Raw genomic sequence first — 15,908 nt, 5'->3', positions numbered from 1 at the left:
TAATTCTTATTAACTGTAAATTTTTAAGAAGTAAAATCTCTACCTAGAAGATGGTTAATATGCATCAGCTTATGTAACAAAGGAGTGAGTGAGAAGAATACTGATCTGCCTTGATTCTTTTTTTTTTATAAGAGTAAGAAAAGAGAAACTCTGTCAAGCTCTCAATATTTCATTATTATAGCCTATAAAAATAAATGAGAATTCCAATGGTCATTGTGGAGATTCCGTTCTTTAAAGGATTGACACCTGAGCAAAACAAATCATCAGCACTGCTTAAAACTGATTCACCATGAAACACAAAAACCACCAAGCATCACCAAGAACCTGATCTAACAATTAGAAAACAGCTATTTTAAAATTCTGAATATTACATAAAATGCAATGTGAATGTAAAACTAGACAAAATAATAATAAATACCTCACAAATTAGAACAGAGTTTCTAACCTCTGCAACTTTAAGATATATGGACTTCAATTACCAGAATTAGAATAATTGTTAGTATAAACACTCTACTTATACAGAAAATATTCCAATGGCAATTGATTGCTAGGCTAGAACCTTGTCAAAAAAATAAAACTTATTGAGAGACACCCCCCCTCCCCAAAAAAGATGGGCTTCTAATAAATGAAACAGAGGGAAAGACAAACAGCCTCAATTTTAGATAGATAAGAAGCCTCAGGGCCTTTTGGATCTGTTGAGAGCACATAGAATAGCCATAAGAGATTAGCCTACTCACGTTATAGTTGTCATGGAAGACACACCCAGCCACAAATTGTGGAGTAAGTGACATAATCTCCTAACTATCTAACATCACTGTGGACTCAAAGGCATTCTTGTAAATCCCAGACAATGCTAGGGGTTTTATCATAGATTACTTTGGAGTCTAGTTCTGTCTTTAAAACCTCTATGGCTACTGGCCTAAAAGCAGAATATTCAAGTTCATATGATGTTTTTCTTCACTTGATTTGAATCTTCATAGATTCTTTCTTTTCTTATATGACAAAACAGCCTCTGGTCTTGAGGATGACTAGCAATCAAGACTCCCAGCATAAATGTTGCTGATTTTTAAACTACTGTATCGGATCATCATTGCCTATCAACGGCCTATTTGAATTCTTGAAGTGTTCAACAAAACATATATTAAACGCAGTTGTTTCTCAGGATCTTTTTAAAAAGTCTGTTTCCATGTGTTTTATATATTTAAGCTTCCTTAAACTTTAGAAAGGGGACAAATTACTGTTTTTAATAAGTGAAAACTCCTTTCGTTGCCTTTTTAAATGAACTCATGTTTTTAGAACGTGTCAAAAATTTAGTCTATTAGTTTGGTATTTTATTATTATGATTAAGATAGTATTATCATTAATTTAGGTCAATTTAGGTTCTATTTTATTAGTTATATGATGTTTTATTTATTTTTTGTATCCCACCTTTATTATTCTGACAAATAACTCAAGGTGGCAAACATATCCGACACATTTTCTTCCTCTTATTTTCCCCAAACAACCCTGTGAGGTGGGTTGAACTGAGAAAGAGTGACTGGCCCAAAGTTACCCAGCTGGCTTTCATGGCTAAGGCGGCACTAGAACTCAGAGTCTACCATTTTTTAGCATGGTACCTTAACTACTAGAACAAACTGGCTCTCTTACACTTTTTTTTGATTAATATACTCAATCCTCAAAAGTACATTTCATACACTTAAAGGACATTAGTGATTATGTGAAAAATTGTTGGTTTGGGTTTCACTCAAGCTTCATTCCCTTTGTTCCTTTCAATAATTGGCTTTTATCAGAAAGACATTTTATATAGGGGGAAAATGCCAACTGTTGCTTAAGGATATCTTATTGGAAAATTAAAACTGGAGACGTTGTCTCACAAGATTTGTTCAGAACACATCAACTGACATCGCATTAGCTGTCTGCTTTCACGGAGCCAGTAAAAGGTCTTTTTTGTTTTATAAACGCATTATGCCAAGAATATCACATAGGAACTTATCACAAGACTTTCTGACTAACTTCATTTGATTAAGCTTGTTTCTTTTGAGGTCAAAGATCCAGTTTCACATGCTAGCTACAACAAAAGGAGTGAAACGTTAGCTGGACCACGGCAGGGTGGCAGGCAACAGGGCCCAGCTTCAGTAGTAGCAGAGTAGCATTTTCTCCATGCTAATTCAAATAGCCTCTTTTTCTGCCAAATTAATTTCCACTGTTTTATGAAATATTCTTCTGTAAGAGACCATCCACTTAATTAATAAAACTATAAAAATAGTGAGTGCTTCAGAAACCAGACATGGAACTTTTATACATGGTTATATGAGGACGAAACAATCAAAACCTAAAATGAAGCAGACACGGAAGCAGAGAGGAGAAAACCAGGATTCTTGTTGAAGAGATCCCTTTGAGGAGATAGATAAGAAGAAAACAAGTTGTTAAGGAATCAAAGGAGAAAGGTCACCTGAAGCAGACAATGGAGGATAGGTCTGAGAACACAGAACCCATCCCGAACTCCCACTGTTGGCTACCAGGCTTGTAAATTAACAAAGCAAGGAATTTTAGGGATAAAATGGTTTTAATGCCAGTCCTCTCTTCAGTTGTCCTGGATCCAGGCTTGTCATCTTCCATCCAGAGGTGGGTTTCAACAGGTTCTGACCAGTTCTGAAGAACCGGTAGCAGAAATTTTGAGTAGTTCAGAGAACCGGTAGTAAAAATTCTGACTGGCCCCTCCCCCATCTATTCTCTGCCTCCCAAGTCCCAGCTGATCAGGAGGAAATGGGGATTTTGCAGTAACCTTTCCTGGATTGAGGAGGGGATGGAGATTTTACAGTATCCTTCCCCTGCCACGCCCACCAAGCCATACCCACAAAACCAGTAGTAAAAAATTTTGAAACCCACCACTGCTTCCATCCCTCTATCTAGTGTCTGGTAGCCTATTTGAGAAGGAGGTGGGTAACTGGGGATGATGTTCTTTGTATGTGTGTGTATGTGAGTGTGTGTGAGAGAGAGCACATGTATATTATCATTAGTTTTGTTGCTACTTGGAATTCCTTGGGTCTCTGTGTATTGCATTGTTGGTGGAAAGATTTGTATGGTTTACTAATTATTTCCCAGCTGTTGACCAGGAACATGTATGCTTTAGCTGCACCTATTTGAAAAATTCAAATAGAAAGGGGTTGGGTTTGCAAGATCCATATCCCTCATCTGGTTGTGAGTACATGAATGAGTGATCATAAGCCGCATGTAACAACAATCAGCATTGAGGCATAGGCATTAAATCTAAAGAAAACTCAGATGACAGCTAGGCAGGAGATAGGATAAGAGAAGGCTCAAAGTGAAGCCATAAAATTCATCCCCAAAAGAGTAATGGTTAAATGGGTACACAAGAAAGCAGCCAATTGTACAAGACACTAGACAGGCCAGCAGAAAAAGGAAGAAGCTGACTAACAGGCAGGATGGCCCTGTTAATCTTAGCTATTGCAGTGATAGTTCACATTATTTTATGATTCTGCATGTGTTGATTGCAATCTATAGAAAAACAAGTTGGAAAAAAATTAAAAAGCATACTTCAAGAGCAAAATTAGGAAACTAATCATACTCTGGACAAGTTTGTGAAGGTTATAGAGAGATTGATTTTGACAATGGCCAACATAGCCCAGTGTCAAGCAGCCAATCACACTTCTGCCAATTCTCTCATTCAGTGGCATCCACCTGGTGTGTTTGTGTATACATGTGTCAGGCTCTGCAAGATCAAAGCTTTCCCTTTTTTCATGCCCTTGCCTCCTTGATTTGAATGGTACGTATCCTGAAATGCACACATATCCAAAACATTCATTTTAAATTAGAAGGCTCAGATAGTTACCAACAATTTCTAGTGCTTTAACATAGTTTCAGATAGCGAATATATGCCGGAGCAGAAAGGCAGGATATAAATAGAATGAATAAATAAGCAAATGAACTGCTAAAGAAATAAAAGTCTGAGAACTCCTGACCAACATATAGTAGCAACCCATCTGGAGCCTGTAAGGTTGAGAAAAGATGATGTGCAAACAATTCAAAGTGCTACTACTGGATAACAACACTTTTATTTGCACAACCTCTATCCTCTACTTCTGCCTAAGCACTCTATTATATGATCAGCAGCACTGATTTAACTAGAGCTGAGAATTGGTTGGGGATTCATGTCTTTAAAAAAAATTTTTTTAGTTTCATTCTTCTGTGTTTTGTAAAGAGGAAAAAAATATATGCCCAAACAAGAACATTGCAAAACCTGAAGAGAAGCTTTGGATGCAAAATAAATAAATATATAAATAAAATAGCAGCTCAAACAAAAAATTCACCGAGTAAATGTGGGGGGGGGGGAAGAATTACAAGAGTTTAAATAAGCTGAATGTCACTCATACTATCAAGGAAACACATCTGTTTTTTAATTGCCCATCTAATAATTTATCTGGGAGAATATGCTAAAAAGGTTCTGAGCAGATGTGCTTCATTTTGGCATTATAGCTATAGTAAAATTGGACTAACCTGAAAGCAGTTGATGCTGAGATTGAACGCTGATTTTTTCCTGAGGGCTACTTCTTTCAGAGTTATCCTTACTGGTATCTCGACATAGTCCTTGTTGTCTTGTAGAAAGGCTGGGATCTCCACTTTCAGAAACCTTGAGATGACTCTGTGCTTCCAAGTCACTGCACAGTGACAAGTCTGAAGAAGAATGTCTCGAAGCACAATGGCCAACAGATTCATTTTCAAGATCAAGGGCAGTCAATGGAAGTATTCGGTGGTGCAGCTTCAGACTTGGCGGACTTGAGGATAAAGGAGAAGGCAGGGGAGACATCTGTGTATGTGTATTGGATGAAGGATATGACCGATTAAAAACATTGCTAATAGCTACTAAAGACGGAGAGGGTGGTTTTTTCTCCTCCTGCTTATTGTTGGTTCTCTGCTGACAAATCTCAGGTGGTGTCTGCAAGTGTAAGGTCAAGTGATTATTATTTTTCTGGGGTAGTGCAGTTTTTTTTTCTCTTTTTTCATGTGAGAAGCTGGATGGGCTTGCAGCACACTGTAACTTCTTCCATTCTGTGGATTCATCTAATCTGTCAAACTGTATAACTTTCTGCAAGGTTTTATTGACTGCTTTCACTGGACTACATGCTTTCTCAAAAGAATAATCTTGTTCTGCTTTAGATTGTTGAGGAACTCCTTCATGACCTTTCTCAGTGGTAGCACCTAAACCAGTTGATAATTTGCTTTCTTCACTGGTGGCATAAGACACCTGACTGTATCCTGCAGCATCTTTCATGTCTTGTCTTTTTAAAAGCTCTCCAATTTCAGAGGCACCCTTGCAGATCCCTGCAATATGGCTATAATCACACCTCTCTTCAGTTGCTAACTTTTCTTGGAAAGTATTCAGCAAAGGGCTGCTCTGCTGAATCGCTTTAAAGGTACCCTCTACCTCATCTAACAGACTATGGCTGGAATGTGCAAAACAGTGCCCAAAAACAATATTGTCATATTCAGAGAAAGAAACAGAGAGATCTGAATCGGATTCCAATACCTGACAGTCCTCAAGTAAACATTGTTTTCTCTTTGATAGTTCTGGAGGTTTATTCACATCTGATAATTCACTTTTGTATTCCACCTTCCTCTCATCAGAACACATGAAACATTTGGAGGAATCATCAGAATGATATCTGTCATTTCCCGATAAAGCTTCCTTGTAGTGTAATGCCGGAGGATCCAAAGATGCAGATATCTTCCTTTTGATATTCTTGTTTATGAATTCTTCAATGCTCTCTCTCCGTTTGCTAGACTTTCTTCTTTTTCTGTTTTTTAGACTAGACTTCTGTGTGGATCCAGAAAAAGAGTCTGACCGATCCTTGAAATCCAACTTTTCCTCTTTATATTTCAAATGTTCTGAAACTTCTTTTAGTTTTCCATCCTGGTTTCCCATTTTAACTCCAAGTATGTGGCTTGAACTAAGCAGAGTTGTTAGGATTCTATCTTTTTCAGCATTTAGTTTGTACAACTCAGTGAGAATATTCTCAGTAGTTGTTTGTTTAAAGAAGATTTCGCCAATGTGTTCGCAGCTCTGCCCTTGTGATCCAACCACTTCTGAGTCTTCTTTCACTTGATAGCAGTTATGAAAACATTTACTGGATTTATCCAGAGTTACACAGCCCTTGTATGTGAATCCTGTGATTTTGCCCCTCGGAAGATAGAAACTGACATAGCAAAGTTCCATAATGGGTCTATGCAACTGGAGGACCGTGTGAGTGCCTTCCATTATGCTTACCTAATTAATCATGCATTAAGGTTATGAGATTAACATTTCTAATTTTGCATGACACATCATGTGATGCAAAGAAAGAAAAGAGGCTTCTGACTAATCTTCCATGGTGATGTTTCCTGCAGAAAGAGAAAAAAAAGGAGACTGTAAAAAAGTAAAAGTGAGTTCACTGTGGAACAAAGTTTTGAACTAAGAATTTTACATTATTATCTATATTTTTAAAATCTTTGTAGCAGGCTAAAATGTACAGGGTATGCATATAACGGAGCACACTAGTTTTCTTATTTATGACATTTGTATGCTGATTCAGTTTGTAGTGGTTAACAACCGTTAGCAACATCAGAACCAAATGGAGCAACATTAGTAATCCAGTTGACCTACAGCATTGTTTAGACATTGGATTGCCATTGAAAATTGCTCAAAAATTTTAGAGGGTGCAAAATGTTGACTAGGTATAGTTATATCAAGGTGGCTTTATAGTAAAGTCTTCACTTCTATCAGTTCACATCTGAATCAAATTCAAGATGCTTATATCTTTAAACCTCTAAATATCTTGGAAGTGAGAGACCTGAAGGAACAAATTCATTTCATATTAATTTGCTTGTACTTTTAAGTTCTTCTGCCAAGATCCTTCTCCATAATTCAGCAACATAGAAAATGATATCCTTAGAAATTGTAACTTGGTTACAGAATGTCCTTCTGATTACTTGATACTACAGTGAAAATCAAGTAAAGCATTTTTTAAAACCTATTAATTATTTAAATAAATGGCAGTGATTAAATCTGTAACTGATTTTAATTATTAGATCGGGACACCCAGGGCATCTGATGGACCCTGAAGCATTTCAGAGGGAGATAGGGACTATAACTGAAGATCTGCTGCACAGTTCTGCCAAGACTTAGGACAAATGAGGCTTTAGATAGGATTGCACCCATGACCTCTCCTGACCCATGGACCTTATCATGCTCCATGGTATAAGAGGAACTGAGAGGGATTAAATGAAACAAGAGACATCTAGAGTGCTGCTGGTAGAAGACAAAGTATTAACTTGATTGAATATGGGTAAATGCTTTTATTAAAGCCTACCTTGTGGCAGCGAAGCAGAAATACTTCTCCACACTAACTGCATCTGCAAACAATCACACACCTCTTTAAGGTGATCTGATTCCTCCTGGTAAGGACTCAGAGGTCTGTATCTGCAAGGATGTACTGAGGAATTTGCTGATTTTGTGGCAATTAAAGTGACTTGGATTTATTTTCAGTTAGACATTTGCATAGATACTGATCCAGAGGAGATCCCTGGAGTATTGCCCAGTTATCTTGGAATGGTTTGACTCTGTTGCTCCAGAGGAAATGAATATGACCCTACTGAATATGACCTGAACCACATGGGTTTAGATATGTGTCCTCCCTGGGTGGAAACAGCCTCCTGGAAAGTGACATTGGGTGGGTACTGGCAATGATCAATTCATCTTTGGATGGGGGAGTGATGCCCCAGCCCTTCAAGAAGGCTATTGTTCACCCCCTTCTTAAGCCATTGCTAGTTTTATCCTGATGGACAATTTTCATCCTGTCTCCAGCTTTGCCTTGCTGGGAAAGATTGATGATGAGTTGATGGTCGCATTGCAGCTTCAGTGGATTCTGGATGAAGTGTATTATCTGGCTCCTTTCACGGTTTAGGCCTATTCCTGGATCAACATGCCCTTGTCACAGTCCCTGTGTCCCAATCACTTCCTGTTTGGACTATTGTAATGTGTTCTATATGGGGCTGGCCTTGAAGAGCATTCAGAAACTTCAGCTGGTTCAAAATGCAGTGGCCCACATAGTTTTGTGCATGTCTCACCATTTTTGTGGCAATTGTATTGGCTGCTGATTTGTTTCTGGGTCCAATTCAAGGTGCATGTTATCACTTTAAAGCCCTACATGATTTGTGCCTTGGTTATTTGAAGGTCAGCTTCTCCCCAATTACATCTATCCAGCCTATTACTAAGGCAGGATATGTTGTAAGTCCCATCTATTAGAGAAGTACAGTACATCTAGCAGGACCAAGAAAAAGGGCCTTATCAGTGGTGGCTCCTTCCCTATGGAATATCATTCTCTTGGAGATAAGATTAGCCTCCACTTAATGTTTTTCCAAAAGGCCTGAAGTTCCCCCAGACCATTGTTTGCCATTGGTCTGGGGGAACCCAGGTTGATGCAAAACTGATCAAGTATCTGGTTTGTTTTTGTTGTTGAACGGGTAGAGATTTGTGGGTTCTACACTGTGGTTTTTTAATTTAGTAAGCTGCCCAGAATCAGCATGTGTAAGAAGGGTGGTTGTATAAATTTGTTTAATAAATAAATAGCTATTGCATTTCTATTATGAGTTGGCTGTGCAAACTTAAATACTTTAACATTTATGTAAGCATGGATTACAGTTGAATGTTTATCAGACCTTCATTTATCAGATTTTTTTCTCAGCTATATCCCTGGGTAATAAATGCAGCATGATTTCCCTTTCCACGTTGCATTTAGAACTTGCAGTAAAAAATATTACAGTAGTTCTTATTATGGCTTAATGAGCATGCTAGGCAGCTTGCTGTACATAATTTGTAAGGATTCTAAATTTAACTTCTCAATAAACAATTTAGATTCATCTGATCACATGAAAAACTACCATAAATAATCTACCAGGAGCGCATTAAGACTCTTGGAGGTCCTAAGCACAATTATCTTTGTAGTCTGTTATTGTAGTGATCATCTGGATGCTGAGGGTTATAAGGTTTTTCCTGGACGTCAGTATTTTAATACATTACAGGGAATAAAATCCACATTGTATCTGCGGTATGTGTACACACACAAATGCACATGCACATAGGAATAATATCTTAAATATATTTATTTTTAGGAGAAGATATGCAAATGTTGATTTTGCTGTTAATTTCATGTTTTTTTTTTTTAAATTTAAAATGTGTTGTAGATCCTAAGCACATACCTAATGCAGGCATGAAATTTAGCTTCAGAAGTACAAGCTACTTTTCTCTTAGTTAAATTATGCTCAGTTCAGCAATTTTTACACCCTTCTCCATAAAGTTCTTTCTTTTCAAAAATAATTATGGTGACCACAAGTAGTCTTCGACATATGACCATAATGGTACCTGCCCATCACGGTTGTGATAATTGTAAAGCAGATCACCCACATGACTCACCCAATTTTACAAACTTTTCTGTGGCAGTTGTTAAATGAATGCTGTGACTGTTAAGTGAATTAATGGTTCACTATGGGCCATTTTACTGAAAATCGGAAGTTAATGCTGCTTTTTGGCAAAAATAATCTAAAAGGTGAACATTTGACCATGAGTTGCTTCAAATGACTGTAAATGTGGACAAAGTGCCAAGGTTCTGAAATGCAGTCATGTGACCATCAGAATTTCAGGACTGAACCATAAGTATCCCCAGAAGGATCCATTGTCACCTCATAATTCGAGGATTACCTATATCTTAAATTCTATTGGGAAGATCTTGGTCCTTGTACCACACAGAAACCAAACACAGCAAATGAAATGTTTGTTTTAAAATAAATATGAAGTAGCCATGAGTAAAAATGTTTTGATCTTTAAATTTAATAAAGAAGCATCTCATTTCTGATGGTGATTCAACCATAGTTTTATTCTCTGCTTCTTTTCTTGTCTAGTTAAAAATAACAGAATTTGATATATGAGTGTGGGCTAATAGCATGGCAGAAGCAATAGAGAGAGTAATCATATTATGCTTCTTTTAATTCAATTTCTCCAACAGATATGTATTATATCTTATAAAGTTCTGCTTCATGTTGAGGAACATTGCGTATGTTGTTTAATGAACTCCTCAGACTATTTCCATCACAGCAAAATTGACAGGCAATTATTTTTGTAAAAGAAATTAAAAAGAAAACAAAAGAGATAGTACATCTTGTGCATCATGTTTTTTCAAAGACAGATACACTCCATTCATTTGATATCCATATTTTGTCAAGTAAGATTTGCCACTGCCTTTCAAGAGGATGCATTACTCTTCATCTTCCTCTAAGTGATGAATATCCAGCAGGTTGAAGAATTATTTTAATTATCATCACCTGTTAGGTTTACAGCCCACTTGACTCCAGAACAAGTCTGAGCAGCTTACCATTTAAAAAACAGAAAAACATTAAAGGGAAAATCTGAAGTGTCCAAACAACCATATCCCATACACCAAAATAACAATAACAACAACTCTACCATACCTAGGGCTTCACAAACGACCTATCTCAAAGCCTTGGAGCACTGCCAAGTTTTTAAAGATTTCCTGAATATCATCCGGGTGGAAGCTACATAGATCTCTTTTTTCCAAAAAGCTATTTATAGCTGGACAAGCAAGATCCATAGAAAAAAATGTACTAAGCTCCCCCACAACCTATCCACTACTTAGATAAAATAGAAATCAATGTTTGATGTCTTGTTAAATCCCATCAAGCTTGACTTCTGGAGACTGCATAGACATAACCATTTGATTTCTCTGACAATAGTTCAGAAGAGGTTTCTAGAGGCATTAAAAAAAAACTTTATACACTACCACACACTACAGGCTTCCTACAGGCTTTTCAGTGTAATTTAAAATGTTGGTGTTAAAGAGACATGGTGGCACAGTGGTTAGAATAGAGCCGTGGTGGCGCAGTGGTTAGAATGCAATACTGTGGGGCTAACTCACTGCTCACTCCAGGAGTTAGATTCTGACCGGCTCAAGGTTGACTCAGCCTTCCATCCTTCCGAAGCTGGTAAAATGAGGACCCAGATTGTTGGGGGCAATATGCTGACTTGGTAAACCACTTAGAGAAAGCTGTAAAGTACAATGAAGTGATATATAAGTCTAAGTGCTATTGCTATTGCTAAAGCACTTTATGGCTTAGCACCAAGTTATTTTGGCCAGTTCAATCTTGCCAGGAAAGCTTTTGGTAGTTTCTCAGGAGATATGGAAAAGCAAGACACAAAAGGGTTGCTCTTCTGTAGCAGTGCCAACTCCTTGGCCTCCCATTGGAAAGTAGACTAGCCCTGACTAGCCCTGTCACATGGCCTTCCAGAACCATGTGAAGATAGCACTCTTCCAGAGGGCATTTGGGATCCTATGTTTATCTCTTTAAGTAATATTATTAGAGCAGGATAACATTCTTCCAAATTATTTATGTTTTCAGCTAAGATTAGGGCATCCAGATGTTTGGATCTGGGCTACAAAAATCTGGATGATCACTAGATGACTGCAAAGATTGGAAAGGTTGCTGGTTTTTTAAACTCAGTGATTACTCCTATATCTTAATTTAAAAAGATGCTTCATTTTGTTGTGACATAGAATTTAATCAGGCTCTTTTTGATTGCTGGAAATGGTTCCATTTTGTCCTTTTATGTAATTTGATAGTAAATTGCCTCAACCAGCCATTGATTTGAGGAGAATTTTTTAAAAAAATTAGGGAAAAAGCTATGATGATCAAGGTTCTTCTTTTCTTTGTTAGATTTGACTTGCCTAATTCTAAATCATAATTTCAGTTAGTAAATCATGACTGCTTAAAGAAAAAAAGAAGACTCTTAGTATAGCACAAATCAAAACTGATCCTATGTATCAAAAATCAAAAACTCCTAATATAGACACATTTTTAATGAATTTGTTCAGCTTATTCATAGGTTGAACAAATCTTACTCGTAAACTGACTCAGACTCAAAATATAAAATTGCTTCTTCTCAGTGGTTGATGGCATATATGCCAATGTCAGTTTAATGCAGGAAAATTGGCATTGTAGGGAAATCTATTTTGTACATTTAATAGCTAAGAAATATAATTATGTATTTTAAAATTTTAAATATAGTTTATTTATGCCTCACCAATGTTAGCTAAACATGGTTGATCTTGAGTTTGTGGACTGGAATCTGTTAAAATTTTAGAGCTTTTGACTGGATAGAGAAGTTTAAAAAGAAAAAAGAAAATGATCCATAAAAAAATATATGATTACTGTAACAGGAGATGACCTAGACATGAGAACATTCTTTCTTGACCATATTTTGTTGAGTAAATCACAATTGGCTGGTTTTGCATGCTAAAGAATGAATCACAGTGGTTAAATTCATGCAACTTATTAAGGTGAAAGCAATCTCCCTCCCACTAATGATGATTCTTTTATATGTGAAACAGATCTGCACAGTACTTATAGCTCTAACTTCTACTGATTCTGTTTTCACTGGGTACTGAAATTCAGATCAGTTTTCTTTGGATACGTGAGCAACAATATAACTTAGATTAATACATTAATCAAATAAAGATAAATAAAAACAACTCTTTTTAATCTCTAAAGCCCCTTCTTCTCCAAAATACATCCTTTGTTAATGTATGCTTCATATCTATTTTACTTAAGCAGAATATTTAAAATGCTTCCAACAAATAATAAATTGTTTCAACTTCTACATTCAAAACGATGCTATAGGGCTCTGCACATCAGAACAACAATACACAAGGACAGTTTTTCCCTGAATGCCATCACTCTGCTAAACAACTAATTCCCACAACACTGTCAAATTAACTACTAAGACTGTATTACTATTCTTATTCTCATCCTTACTAGGACCTACAGTATCTCTTCCCACTTATGGCTATATCCATGTTGCTTGTATCTTTACAACTTATATTGTTTTTATTGTTTCCTAGTATGATTTGATTGCTTATTAGTATCCAATGACTATCACTAAGTGTTGTATCTTATAATTCTTGACGAATATATTTTATTTTTTCTTTACATACACTGAAAGCATATGCACCAAAAACAAATTCCTTGTGTCCAATCACACTTGGCCAATAAAGAATTCTATTCTAAAACAAAAAGCTCACATTTACCTGTTTCACAATATTGTGCTTGCCCAGAAACAAGAAAAAGTTTAAATGCAAATCGAAAGCCAAAGAAAAAGTAATTACGGACAAAAGAAAATATCTAGAGGATATAGAGGTTCAAGCACATTAGTGATTTTATTTCAGCCAAGTAATTAGCCATATAAAGCCTATTTATACTTTGGTCTTCCAGCCAACTTGAAGTCCCAGAGTGTTGGAAGTTTAAAATTTGCAATTTCAACTATTTCAATGGCACCGTAGGTTGTGGAAGGCTGTGTGACAATTTGTGAAAGACTAAACTGGGGCTTGGTTGTTTGCCTTTTGATGGGCTGCCCTGAGTCACTCTGTTTTCTATAGCCTATAGCTTCATTCTATTTTAGATCAGTAGATCTACTGGATATGTAGGATTTTTTTTTTTCATTTGCAATCAACTGCTTTATTTATGAATTATGCTAGAATTATTCTAGTCATGCTTCTGTATACACACATTTTCAAAACTTTTCAAAACTTTGAGCAGAATATTGATTATACGATTCAGTGCCATATAAAGCTAATAAATAAATTAATACATGTCAGTCTTATTTCAAGGGGTCTGTACAAGTTTTAAGCCAGTTAAACATGTCCCACTGGTGTCAGGGTGCTAATTAATCCCATTCTGCTTTTGGGTAATCGCACCTTGATTTAGAGACATGGATCGAGACTTTTCCTTGAAGCATACTTAAGAAAATAAACCCGAAGATATCTCTTCTAAGAAAAACTCATTTATTTGTTATAAAGAAAATAAAACATCTCACTATCTAAATTAATTATATTTTGGCAAAGCTTCTGCCGGCCACCTCTCTGCGGCCGGACCTCTTGGCAGGAGAACAAAGAAAGATAGAAGTAAGTGAAGGAATGTGGACATGTGCAGTTAGCTTACTGATAAGAAACTTGGCAAGCTATGGTAAGTCTGAAAATCCAAAAATATGAGCTCATCTGGTAAATACAAAAACGCAGTGACAACCATGAATTCAAGTACAGTGGTACCTTGGTACTCTTCATTAATTAGTTCCGGGAGCCGTGATGAGTACCAAAAATGATGAGTACCAAACAAATTTTGCCATAAGAATAATGTAGTGAGCCACAAGACAGCTGACACCAACAAGTTCTAGCTTATGTGTTGAGTACCAAACAAACAATGAGTACTGGGACAAAATTTTCACATCAAAATTTATTTAATGAGTTTCAAAGCAGTTGAGTACCAAGGTACCACTGTAAAATGAAAGAAGAAACCCATATTGCAAAAACAGGAAAGACTATGAAGAATCAAATGGACCACGATATATAACTAGTGGATTATTAATACTTTTTCAATCATAAATCATATCGCTCCCTTGTTTTGGAATGTGAAGTCCCAATTTCAGGTCGAATAAAATGTTCACCCTTTAGAGCAGAATTTAATGTCCAATTACTAAGTTATTTGGTATTCTTCAAGTCACACAAAACCCAATTCTCCTTATAACAAAAATATTAAATCATAACAAAAACACCTTAATAATAAGCCACTTCAGAAATCAAATATGTGGCATGTTTTTAAATTCTTCAGAACTTTCTATATGACATGGATGTTAAAGCTAAAGATATACATTTATATTCATGTTATATTCTACTTAGTATAAATCTAAAATATCATTAAAAAAAATGGGAGCAAGTCATTGACAATAGATACACTGGACATGCAACAAATATCCTGAATGTATTCCAGAGAGATGCACATTCCCTATAAGCTGCTGAAAAATTTCTTCCTGGGTCTATTTCTAAACTATTTGTTTTCAATGGAAGATACACTGTATAAATAGCATATCAGAATTTGTATAAACAAAACTATTTAAAGACTTACCGTTTAATGTAATACATTAAAACTAGGCTGGAAATATTTAATACAGTAGAACCTCTGGTCACGAACACCTTTGACCATGACCAAATCAGGTTCCGACCAAAAAATTCACTTTTTTTTCCGCAGCCGATTTCCCCTTCCACGCCATTTTTTTTGTAAGCGCCAAATTTCCAAAATTAGGTTTGGGTCACGACCAAATAGGTTTGCGACCAAAGTTATGGAACGAATTATGGTCATGACTAAAGGTTCTAATGTACTACTACTGTACTACTGTACTTTTCCTAAGAATTGAATTCTTAGGAAAATTGTTGTGCTAATGGTATAGCATTGTTTTCCTTTTGTTACTCTGCATGATTGTCCTATAATTCAATTTATTTAATCTTTGAACACACAAATTATTGTTCAAAACTAAGAACAAATAACCAATATAAATAATTATGAATCTGTAATGAATACATATATTCAGTATCTTCACAAGGGTAGAAGGAATGCTCAGAAGTATATACAGAAACAAAACTATAATTGACTGTATGAGGAGTCCTTGGTGCTCTCTGAGCTTGTTTTCTTGCTGACATTTCATTACCCTAAGTAGATAATGTCATCAGTGCTAGTAAAGAGTGCTTTTGCTGTCAGTTTATATTCTGGTGACTTGCTTGTCTGTGCGGATGTGGGTGGTCTTAAGACATTCTTAAATTGGGCTGTTAACTGATGGCTCTTTTGCAGTTCCTTAACTGGGATATTGTTTACTTGGTTGTTGGTCACCTAGCACTGATGATGTTACCTAGTTAGGGTAATGAAACATCTGCAAGAAAATAAACAAGCTCAGAGAGCACCAAGGATCCTCATTTCAACCCTGAGCTACTAATAATTGCCTTTAATTCAATATATGT

Source organism: Pituophis catenifer, unplaced genomic scaffold, assembly GCF_029215685.1.
Source record: "Pituophis catenifer annectens isolate HBS135680 unplaced genomic scaffold, rPitCat1.0.hap2 SCAF_1, whole genome shotgun sequence".
Taxonomy (NCBI): Eukaryota; Metazoa; Chordata; class Lepidosauria; order Squamata; family Colubridae; genus Pituophis; species Pituophis catenifer.
The sequence above is the reverse complement of the archived record's forward strand: the minus strand, read 5'-3'. Positions refer to the sequence as shown.